At 35.3% G+C, this 12004-nt stretch overlaps 1 protein-coding gene across 9 annotated transcripts in view; it reads right to left on the bottom strand.

Annotated features, from left to right (window-relative positions):
- Positions 1 to 12004, bottom strand: part of LEKR1 (leucine, glutamate and lysine rich 1) — a 222762-nt gene that overhangs the window by 98742 nt on the left and 112016 nt on the right. The window lies entirely within an intron of this gene.

The raw sequence follows: 12004 nt of genomic DNA, 5'->3' as shown, positions 1-12004 counted from the left end.
TATGATCTGAACCCCCAATGCAATGACAGCCCTTGTCGGCACTCTTTTTGAGTAGGGTAGAAAACACACTGACACAAATGGACTAACTGGTTTCTATGGAGAAGATAATTTAGCACACTGGAATTATAAAATTTCTATGTTATAGCTGCTCAGATGTTTTAATAACATATTTTTAATAGTAAACTTTAAAATCTTTATGCATCCATACATTTCTCTATATATCCTCAATCTGCCTTCTTAACTTTGTTTTATGAAGAAAAGCTTAAAGCAGAAAACAAATTCACGCTAAATGAATGTTTTAATTAAGTATTTTCCAGACATGAGTATAAATCTTTATGTTTATCCAGTACTTTCACATACATTATTTAATTTTATCTCTCAAACTTCTCTCTGATGCAATAAGCCCCATTTTTCAAATGAGAATAAAAGGAGAGCTTCTCTGATTCTCTTGCCTGGTATCTGCCAATGAATAAATGCATTAGCCAACAGTTTAGACTGAAGGTTTTTAACTCAGCCTAAGTGATCAATTTGAGAGGATAACCCCTCGAAGTAAGATTTAATATGGACTTACATGGTAGATAATATTTGTGGGGTACATCTTTCCCAGGGATTGAGTGATTATATGAAGGAAAAGATAACATACAGATAATTTATTTTTGAGTACAACCTTCTGGAACAAAGCAATTTCTCATGAATGTTACACAATGTATTGCTTTGTTATTAAGTCCATATGGATTTGCAGAGAGGTTCTATTCACAACGACACAGCCAAAAGATTTCAACCAAATCCTCTGAAGAATAAGGAGGGAGGGAGGTTAATGTTTGTTGATACGCACTATGTGGCACTAGGAAAAATGCTTTCTCCCATATCATTTCATTCATAGTCACAGCTACCATGAAAAACAGGCACGCATTTTATTTTTACCAGTGAAGACTCTAAGGACCTGAGTAACTAACTTATCAAAGGTCACATAACTAGTTAGAAGTGATCCTGTGATTCAAACTCAGGTTGAACTCATCCCAAAGTCCTTATCTTTCTAACTCTCCTACATGGACTCTCAAACTATAAAAGCTGCAAGGAGATATGATATTTGTTCATGAAAGTATGGCTAGTGTAGCTATAGATCTATTTAACATATCTAAGAATCTTCCAAGAGAGATACTTAACAAATGAAAAGTATTATTTTGCATAAAATACATAGTAAATTAGTAGAATATCTAACCCCAGGGGTGGTTTAGATTTATTTTTTTTAAATTTTTTTTAACGTTTATTTATTTTTGAGACAGAGAGACACAGAGCATGAACGGGGGAGGGGCAGAGAGAGAGGGAGACACAGAATCGGAAGCAGGCTCCAGGCTCTGAGCCGGTCAGCCCAGAGCCCGACGCAGGGCTCGAACTCACGGACCGTGAGATCGTGATCTAAGCTGAAGTCGGACGCTTAACTGACTGAGCCACCCAGGTGCCCCAGATTTAATTTTTGAAAATTCAAAATTTCATATAATTAATGGAAGATATTAAGACAAATATGGTATCATTGTGACCAATTTTATGTGTCTGACACCAGAGAGAACTATTATGCCTTCTTATTAATGTCCTTTGGTGCTTCTGTCAGGACATAAACTAGATAAAGCATAGGTCTGAGCCCATCTAATAAACTTCATGCTATCACTCCTAAGTACAGCTATTATTAAGAGGAAGAATTGATTATCTTGAAAACAAACTCCAGGTAATTGGTATAGATATGTGAATTTTATCCAGTTCTCAATTACCTGCTAATTAGTAGAACAGTAGATAATAAAAATGACAGCATGTTTACAGCACTGGAAAGTATTCTTAAGATTACATTTGAATATACTTGTGCATCATAGTTCCAGAATTTACTAAGTTTAAGGGAAAATAAACTACAGTCATGACCCACTACACTTTCCAGTATTATTTTCTCTGCATACCCACCCGAATCTCCCTTTCTCCCTGTTTCAAGATAAGCATTGACAGCTTAGTCTAATTCACAGTGCCTGATGAGCAAAGAAGCCACTTCCTTTAGACAATTTACTATGTATTTACAGCATCTTTGAGTCAAAACAAGGAAAAGAAATAAACATTTTACTCTACAACACAGAAACTATAGAAGGTTGCCATGTGAAGTAAGTAGTAACAGAAAATACAAGTAGTGTCAACAAAGAAATCACTTTATATAAACAGAGAAGATACACATAGAATTGAGGAAAGAAAAGGATTCATTATGGATAATCCATAATGTAAACAGACCAGCGGTGTATAATTAAGAGTTAATATATTTTCATGGATGTTTTTTGTTGTTATTGTTGTTGCTTGGTTTTTACTTTTGGTTACATTTTCTCTAATAAAGAAGTTCTAAGAATAATTTTGAAAACGCACAGAACCTGTCTTCACTGTTCCGAATGAGAAATAAACATACTATTAGTTTATTATTGGTTCTGGTAGACTAGTAGGGTTGTTTTGTTTTTGGAAGCAGAGTCCCCAGTTCCTGTCCTTAATAAAGGAGCACAGTTAGGATAAGAACCAGAAACATTAAGCCACCTGCACAAGACCGCTCCTTCAGTTCCTGAGGCAAGGAGTTCTTAAATAAGTGTATTGTTCTGTGTAGTCCTTCTCTATAGTGAAATAAATTCAACTTCAATTTTCTGTCATTCAGCATGACATTGGATTATGAGGCAAAAGGCCCTAAATGCCTACAAAAAGAAAGGAAGCATTGGCTTTAAACACCATGCAGATGTAAGGCGGAACCCATGGAAACAATCCAAAATTTACAACAGCAAATTCTACTATGATGTGACTGCGTTCTTTAGAGATATTAAATAAGAAGCAAATGATTTTAAATGAACAAGACAAAAAAGAGCTCTTAGCCTCTCTTCATACGAAGCCAGCTGCTTGCTGGATAGCATTACACAGGCATCAGATTTGGGGTAATTAGTCATTTAAGAGAATGCTGTTATTCCAAAAGGTTTCTAGAAACTACAAATACAAAAGGTATTCATAGTTATTTTATAGAAGGATAGAAACCATTACAGTCACTTGGGAGAGTATATTCAGAATAATGTTTGAGAAAACAATAAATAGAAACTTCATAGTGGAAAGATATTTCAAGTTTAAAGCTTTCTGGATAAATACAAAAAAAAAAAAAATCTGGTTCAAAGTGGAGGAAACTGAGTTTAGGTTCAAGAAGCAGAATGACATGGTGCCTGGGTGGCTCATCCAGTTAAGCATCCAACTTTGGCTCAGGTCGTGATCTCACGGTTTGTGGGTTCAAGCCCTGAGATGGGCTCTGTGCTGACAGCTTGGAGCCTGGAGCTTGGAGCCTGCTTCGGATTCTGTATCTCCTTCTCTCTCTGCCCCTCCCCCACTGTGTTCTGTCTCTCTCTGTCTCTCAAAAATAAATAAATGAAGAAAAGAAGAAGAGGAAGAGAAAAAAGAAGAAGAAAAATGAAAAAAACAAATAAGCAGAAGAATTGGCCCCCAGAGATCCAGATCTAGGGGAATTTTTTTTAATGAGAAATTGAAGGCTGTGTAATTTTTTTTTTAAATGGTAGAGATAACTGAAGGAAAGGAAAAACAGAAGTTTATCATTGTTTATACACTCTTTTGATAGGGTAACATAAAAGTGTAGAGCATGACCTCTAAAGCCAGACTGCCTATTTTCAAATCCTGGCTCTGTTTCTATGAGCTGTGTGATTTTAGGTACTTTAGTTTCCTTACCTAGAAAACAGTTACTGCAGCACAGGAGTGAGAATTAAGACTTAATTAATATATGTAAACAGGAGAACAGTAGCAGGCACATAGTGAGCACTCCTGAACTGCTATCTCTTACCATTGGTGGTACCAGTGAGACCATCTGGCCCCCAACCTCACTTCCACTCTGAATCTCATCACTTTTCACCTTGAGGACCTTGTCCTTGCAGGTGTCATCAGTGCTTATCCTTGGATGGAGAAGGGTAAAAATGAAAGTTTTATAACAACCTACAGAGTTACTACGGCCATATGTTAAAACTTGTTAAATGTGGGTGACAGATTCACTCACATTTGTTATATTATTCTCTGTATTTTTGTTTGACATATGTAATGTTATTTATACATATAAATATATAATTTAAATATTTTAAATATATAACATTTAAATATTTGTATAAATATAAATATATATATATAATCTATATAGTGCTGTTATATTATTCTCTGTTTTTTTCTGTTTGACATACATAATGTCATTTATATATGTAATGTCTATATATATATATATATATATATATATATATATATATATATAGTGCTGCATATATAGTTTAGAGACAGGTCTTGCTTGTATGGTCAAGGATGATAGCATGCTCTGTACGAAGGAGTCTAATCAACTCAGTTCTGGGTGTTCAAGGTAGGAAAGAAAACAAAGATTAGAGATCTTGATATGGAAGTGGGGGATGAGGTTGAAACTAAAGACAACTCATTGGATTCTTTGAATAGCTGGAGGGATATATAGTAACAAGGGGGTTGTTAATTTCATTTTCTTTAAAGATATTTGGATTGGGGCACCTGGGTGGCTGAGTCGGTTAAGTGTCTGACTTCGACTCAGATCATGATCTCACAGTTTGTGGGTTCAAACCCCACGTTGGGCTCTGTGCTGACAGCTCAGAGCCTGGAGCCTGCTTCGATTCTGTGTCTCCCTCTCTCTCTCTGCCCCTCGCCTGTTCACACTCTGTCTCTCTCTCTCAAAAATAAACAAAAAAAATTTTTTTAAAGATATTTGGATATATTATTTGGATTTGGGAATAATCCATTCTAAAGGGAACCATTCTATAGTGCTTGTGAATTTAATGTATGCTTTCTAACTTGCTCCTTATGTGTGGAAAAATTGTACTTTTTGCAGGTGTTTTTAAAAACTACACAAGTGGTGTTAAGCTATAAATCTCATTTTAATTCTTACTTGTCTTCACTACACATTGTTTTTGAGATCTACCCATGTAGCCACACACAGATATGATTCACTCCTTTCTGTCATATGTCTAATGCGTGCACATACATATTTTACTGATCTACTCCCATAGTGATGGAACCTACTTGCTTGCAACTTTGTGTCACCACAAGTAATCCTGCAACAAAAGCTTTTTACCCATTTTCCTGTGTACTTATAGGGAAATTTTTCTGCAGTAAGAGGTCACAGGCATACACATACATCACTAATGCCAAATGGTTCCCAGGATGGAGCACCAATGTATACTACTACCTCACTAAATGAAGGGCCCTGCTTTCCTATCCTTATTAAAAAGAGCTATTTAGGAGCACCTGGGTGGCTCAGTCAGTTAAGTGGCTGACTTAGGCTCAAGTCATGATCTCACTGGTTCGTGAGTTCAAGCCCCGCGTTGGGCTTTGTGCTGACAGCTCAGAGCCTGGGGTCTGCTTCAGATTCTGTGACTCCCTCTCTCTCTGCCCATCCCCCACTCACACTCTGTCTCAAAAATAAAATGTTAAAAAAAGGAACTATTTACAATTGTTTTTTGCCAATCCACAGGGTGCAAAGTAGTGTCTCAGTGTTGGCTTAATCTGCAGTTCTCTGCTTACTACTGAAGCTAATCATCTCATCTTACACATCTTAGTCATTCCTGTCTCCTTTTTCAAGATTTGCCTTTTCCCCAGTCTCTTTTCTATCTACTCTAATCAAGTTTTCTTCTTCACTCTTCCACAGGAATAGCTATTTTTAAAATTATGAATGACATGCTACCCTGGCAATTCCAAAATTCAATTCTCTGCTGTTACATAATTGAAACTTCTAGCAGCATTTGACACAATTGTTTGCTTCCTCTTTGAAACACGCTTCTTGTGTCCATTACACTATATTCTCTGGTTTCCTCCTACTCATTGGCTATTGTTTTCTCAGTCTCTATTGATGGTCCTTATTCTTAGATACACTCTAAATATTAGGAAGCACCAGAGTTCAGTTCATAGCCCTTTTATCTACCTGCATTTTCTCTCTAGCAGATCTCATCTAGTCTCATGGCTTTGAATAGCATATATATAAAGGTGTCTTCCATCATCATTATCACAACTCATAAGTGTTGAGTCCTTACTATGTACCAAGCACTATATTCTGACTGCATTATAGTAATTTAATCTTCACAAGGTAAACTACCTAGAATGTAAATTCCATGACAGCAGAAGCCTTATGTTATATTCACAGTGTTTGAGACATGGAAAGTACTCAAAAAAATAATTGTTGAATGAATGAATGAAATTTTGTAGATAATGGAAATAAGGATGCTAGCAAATGTCTAAAATTATGTACCCTAAGATTAAAAGACATGGAACAGAAAGAGTTGTACAGTTTTCATTGATAATACCTAATATGTATCTTGGCATTGAAATGCAACTTTCTTATTAATAGGTCACTCTACTTCAATAGGCACTTATTGAGTGTCTACTCTGTTTTAGGTAGGGTCCATGCAAACTGGAATCAGTGTATAAATATCAATAAGATATACTCCCTTGTCACTAGAGAAATTATAACCAAGTTCCTCATTTTGTCTTCAAGAATGATGACTTAGGTTTTAAATAACAAATCAACTCCTTTAAACTTAAACCTGTTCTATTTTTCCAATATTTTAAATGATTATATTTAGGTAGATAGTTAATTATGTGGCTGAAATTGTGGGATTTCTGATCAGATATAAGTGATGTGAATGAACACAATCAGTATGCTGCATTCAGATAACATTTATATGTATATATTATATCACAGTTTGATGAGCTTAGACCTTTACAAAAGTAATGTTTCACTTAATTTTTTTAAATGAGCATTAACAGAAGAAACCTTTGCAGATGTAAGAATATATGCAAATAATAGAAGAAAGTTCTATAATGAGTATTCAACTATACCAATTGCAAATTAACATATTTTAACTTTAACAAACATTTTACAAAGCTCAGATGGTTATATAGCCACTTGGAAAATTCATTTCATTTTACAGTTTATATTTCAGAGGTTTGATTCACATCTATTTTGAAACAAGCATACTTGAAGTACATTAACATTTTCCACATAATGCCAGAAAGGACTGAAATAACATTTGGAGATTTTAATACATCAGATGCTAGAACAGGTGTGGATATACAGCAAAAAATTGCAATTCAGTCCAGATGTAGTTATATTAAGACCAGAAAGTTATTTAGCTAGGTATGTGTGGGGAAGGGGGAGTAGGGATATTCATTAAATCAAGCTAAGGAGATAATGAGATATTTAAAATTTGGGAGTGAATTATATTCTGATATTTAAAAAAAATTTTTTTTAATGTTTATTTTTGAGAGAGACAGACAAAGCATGAGCAGGGGAGGGGTAGACACAGAGGGAGACACAGAATCCTAAGCAGGTTCCAGGCTCTGAACTGTCAGGACAGAGCCCGAATTCACGAACTATGAGATCATGACCTGAGCCGAAGTTGGTTGCTTAACCGACTGAGCCACCCAGGTGCCCCAATTATATTCTGATATTAAGAATCAAGAATTTACTCCAGAATGAAAAAAAACAAAAACAAAAAAACAAAAAAAAAGCTTCTAAACGTTCACTGGAGTTTATTCTGAACATTAAACCAACCCAATATAACATGAATATAATTGTAACTTATGGTGGGGCTTATGAAATATTACAAATTATGGGTAGATAAGACACAAGGAGCCTTAAATTCAATTTTTTATTAGTATAGTTAAAACTACTCTTTCTCAACTGGCAAACAGAAATAATACATCATCTATATCATAGGAACAATCCTGATGGCTTTAGAAACTTCTGAATACTTTAGAACAGTACTTTATTTTCTGACAAATTTGTACATATAAATAAATTCACAAGCCATACACATATATATTATAATGAGATTTTTCAAGACTGAAAAATACTAGTAATGGATATGGACAGGGACCTATAACGAACAGAGTATTAGCTAAAAACATTTGTGGGATAAAAAGAAAAATACTTAGGGTTAATAATAAAGTAAATGAATAAATGGAAGATAGAGAAGTTTAGATCTAAAAATGTTTAAGATATTTTCAAATAAAGTCACATAATCATACAAACATCAGTTTCTTTAATAAGTTACTGTGTTTTTAAAATTTTTTTTAATGTTTATTTATTTGGGGGGGGGGAGACTGAGCGTGAGTGGGGGAAGGGCAGAGTGGAAGAGAGATACAGAATCAAAACAGGCTCCAGGCTCTGAACTGTCAGCACAAAGCCCCACACGGGGCTCAAACTTGGGAACAGCAAGATCATGACCTAGGCTGAAGACGGATGCTTAACCGACTGAGACACCCAGATGCCCCTAACTTAGTGTATTTTATAATCAGAATGCTTGCAGAGATTCCTATGTACAGGATAACTTTATGCAAAACCGTGAAGGAGATGAAGTGCATCTTTAGCCACAGAGAGTTCTGATTTTTCCCTTTCCCCTTGTTGTGCTAGGATGGCAGTAAAATAGGTGAAGGTCAATAATTTCTTCAAAAGTTTGTTTTCATGCTACAAAATTACTTTGTGCTAATTGCACTAAAAATTATACCACACAATTATATAATTTAAAGGTGTCAAGCAAAAAAACAAAAAAATATATAATTTGAAGACTAAAGAGATCATAAGGCAACACTAACAGATATGTGAAAAGATTTAGCTAGGAGGAAGTTTATCACAATATAATTTTAACAGAAAAAAAAGTGAAAACAATTGTCCAAACCTGGGATGCAATGAAATAATGATTCACACTAAATGAAAAAAACTATGAATATTTTTGACATGGAAAAATTTCATAAAGGGGAAATGGGGGGTTGGAGATGATAAAATTCTATTATTCCATTATACCCCTACCCATCTCATAACCCATCCCATAACCCATCAGTAGTTCCCATAACTTGTCACCAGATGTCTACTGTCCTCCAGATCTCTCCTGCCTTCCCCTTATGGAAACTTGTGCTTACTACCAGTACTGGAAGTGGTCTGGCACAGTAGCTCTCCTGAAGTTTAAATTAATGATAATAATATATATGTTTTAATGCTCCCAGGCACTGGAGTTTAAGGGTTAAGAGCCCCAATTTTGGCAGCCCAATTCTGGACACAGGTTCCAATTCTGCTGATTAGTAGCCATGTAGCTTTGGGCAAATGACTTAATTCCCTAAACCGCAGTAATCTCATCTGTAAACTAGAGATAATAAAAGTGATTAATCTAGGAGGACAGGAGGGTAAAAAGTGAGTACACCATGACTACATTGTGCCTGGCGTACGGTTAAACACTTGGTGAATGTTAGCTGTTATTTAGGCTTCAGTGGGAAAGCTACCTGAACTCATGGGAATGATTTTTTTTTTTTTTAATGATGTCAGGATAGTATTAGCGGTTAGCAAGTAGGAGAGAGATGCTGGTAAGAGATGAGAGACATTGGACACAGGGCACATGGGGTGGTCACTTTTTTCTCATTCAGATAGTGTTGTCATTACTCATGCAATCGGCCCAGAAATGCAGATGTAGATGAACAGTAAGTGTGTTGTGTGCCTGAGTGAGTCCATATATGAAAAAGTGACTCGTTGTGAGTATAGGCAGGAGTGTGTCCATATGGGTGTTAGGGACATGGTAGATGAACCCTCTTTCTCTCCATTGCTTGGGTGGAGTTGTCCTGAAGATTTAGCATCCTTCAAGTAGAAGTCATGTATATGACACAGATCTGTTCCTGACTAAGCCTAGATTTTGTCACATGATAGGTACCTAATTAATAGTACTAAATGACCAAATTAATTGGTGATTGGTGACTGAATGGGCAGAAGAGAACTTACATTGGGGGGGGAGGGGAACACAGTCACATTAGGCCACAAGTATATAGAATGGAAGAAAGAACTAAAGGGGCAAATAAGCCCATCAGATTAAAAAACAGAAGAAAAGATAAAGTCTAAAATTTACCCTAAAGTCTTGAGGTGGATGGTGCAAAGAAAAGGCAGAGAAAGTAGCAAGTCTACTAACATTAAAAGAGGAAAACCATGCTGGATTGAAAGAATGAAGAAGCAATGGCATAGGTGAAAAAATGACTAGAGAATAAACCAGAATTACAGCTATCTCAAAGGAAAGAAAGGAGTCTCAGAGGAGAGACATCCATCCTAAGTTGTGGCTGCCTAAGGTCATTGTTGAAAATTCCTCTAGGATTCAAACATTTGTAAAACAGAAATAATATGTAGAGATAACTTTATTTGAAAGTTCAAAGTTGGGAACAAATAAAAAACAATTTTTTAAGACTCCACTGATCAAAAATCAAGTGGCTTCCACAGAAGACCCCTTTATTAGACTTCACATTCCAGTGGTGACCTGGTTCAGTAAAAAACCAACCAACCAACCAATCAACCAACCAACCAACCAACCAACCAACAAAACCTCTCTGGGTTCCAGTGAGGACTATCTGGCTTGAACTTGTGTACAGACCCTAGGAAAACAGTATTTTGTGTTTCCCTCTGCTTTGGGGTATACAAGTAGCCCACAGTATCCCAATATCAAGCTGGTCTCTTTCAGAATCTGTTAGATTTAGTTATAACGAAGGTCACTATAAACCTTGGTTTTCTGTTTGTAAAATCAGTATTTCTCCCCTTTTATTGGAAGCCAAGGGTGCATTATTCATAATGGAATCCAAGGGTTCAAAGGAATCATAAAGGCTGGTCAATTCACCATTGGTAGTGTCCTTTGAACATCAAACCTTGCAGGAAAGGTCACAGTGGAATTCTGTTCATTGACTCTTCCATCCACGATACAACAGTTGACTCTTGAATTAATTGTAGCCACTTCCTTCTTCAGCAACCTGTTGCATTACTGTTAAAGCTAACCAAGGCTGACTAGAAGATAAATTAGTGGAGGCAAATGTACCTTTGGGCAAATAGGAATTAAAATTTATAGTTTCCCTTTGTTATTAAAGGAGTATTTTTTAAATTCTAATACTTTATCCCAAATAGAATAATTTGGTTTGCTATTATACCAGGAAAACCAATTTAAAATGCAATTTACTATTCTATACTTGTATAGTCTTTAAGGGTTTCTACAGTTGATTTTGTTAATTTTGCTAATGCTCTAAGATGGGTAAGAAACACTATCATATGTCCATTTCACAGATAAAGTAATTGAGTCAAAGAAACTAATAACTTGTCCAAAGGCCATAAAAGGCACAAAGAGAGCCAGAATGTAGAAGTATTTGACTGTTGAATCACTATTTTTTTTTCAACTAAACTGCACTGCTCATTTGATTATTTTTTACTTTAATAGAGAATTTACCAATTAAGGAATGTAGTTCTTATATATGCTACAAAATGGATGAAAGTCAAAAATATTATGTTAAGTCAAAGAAGTCAGACATGAAAGATTGCATATTATATGGTTCTATTTAAATGAAATGTCAAGAACAGGGAAATCTACAGAGACAGAAAGCAGACTAATGATTGATGGGGGAAGGGCAGAAAGGTGAGGGGAATGGCAGTTAATGACCGTGATGTTTCTTTTCGAGGTGATGGAAATGCTCTAGATTGTGGTGGTGGTTGTATACCTCTACAAATACCCTAAAAACAAAGAAAGTGTACTCTTAGAATGGGTGAATTTTATGATATTTAAATTATTTCTCAATACAGCTATTTTTAAAAAATGCAACAAAGATATTAAAATATATGAAAAATAATTTTATTAAAATATTTCTGTATTATTTATAGTATCACAAGCTCACTAAAAAAATTTTAAGTTTTTTTTTTTTTACTTGGAATACATTTGAAATTTGGTCAAATAAATTTTAGCAAAGACATTAATGCTAACATGATTTACCTGAACTCTGTCTTCCAATATTTGTGACTACTGACAAAAAGTAAAGGACACTTTATTCTGCCAGGTGAAAGGAAAATCATTTAAGTGGACTGATTTGTAGGTCACAATGACCTCTGAAAGGAGTATTATCAATTGAGATAAATTGTGCATTTGAAGGTTATATT

This window comes from Prionailurus viverrinus, chromosome C2 (genome assembly GCF_022837055.1).
Source record: "Prionailurus viverrinus isolate Anna chromosome C2, UM_Priviv_1.0, whole genome shotgun sequence".
Lineage (NCBI taxonomy): Eukaryota > Metazoa > Chordata > Mammalia > Carnivora > Felidae > Prionailurus > Prionailurus viverrinus.
Note: the sequence above shows the minus strand (reverse complement) of the source record. Positions and strands in the feature narration are given on the sequence as shown.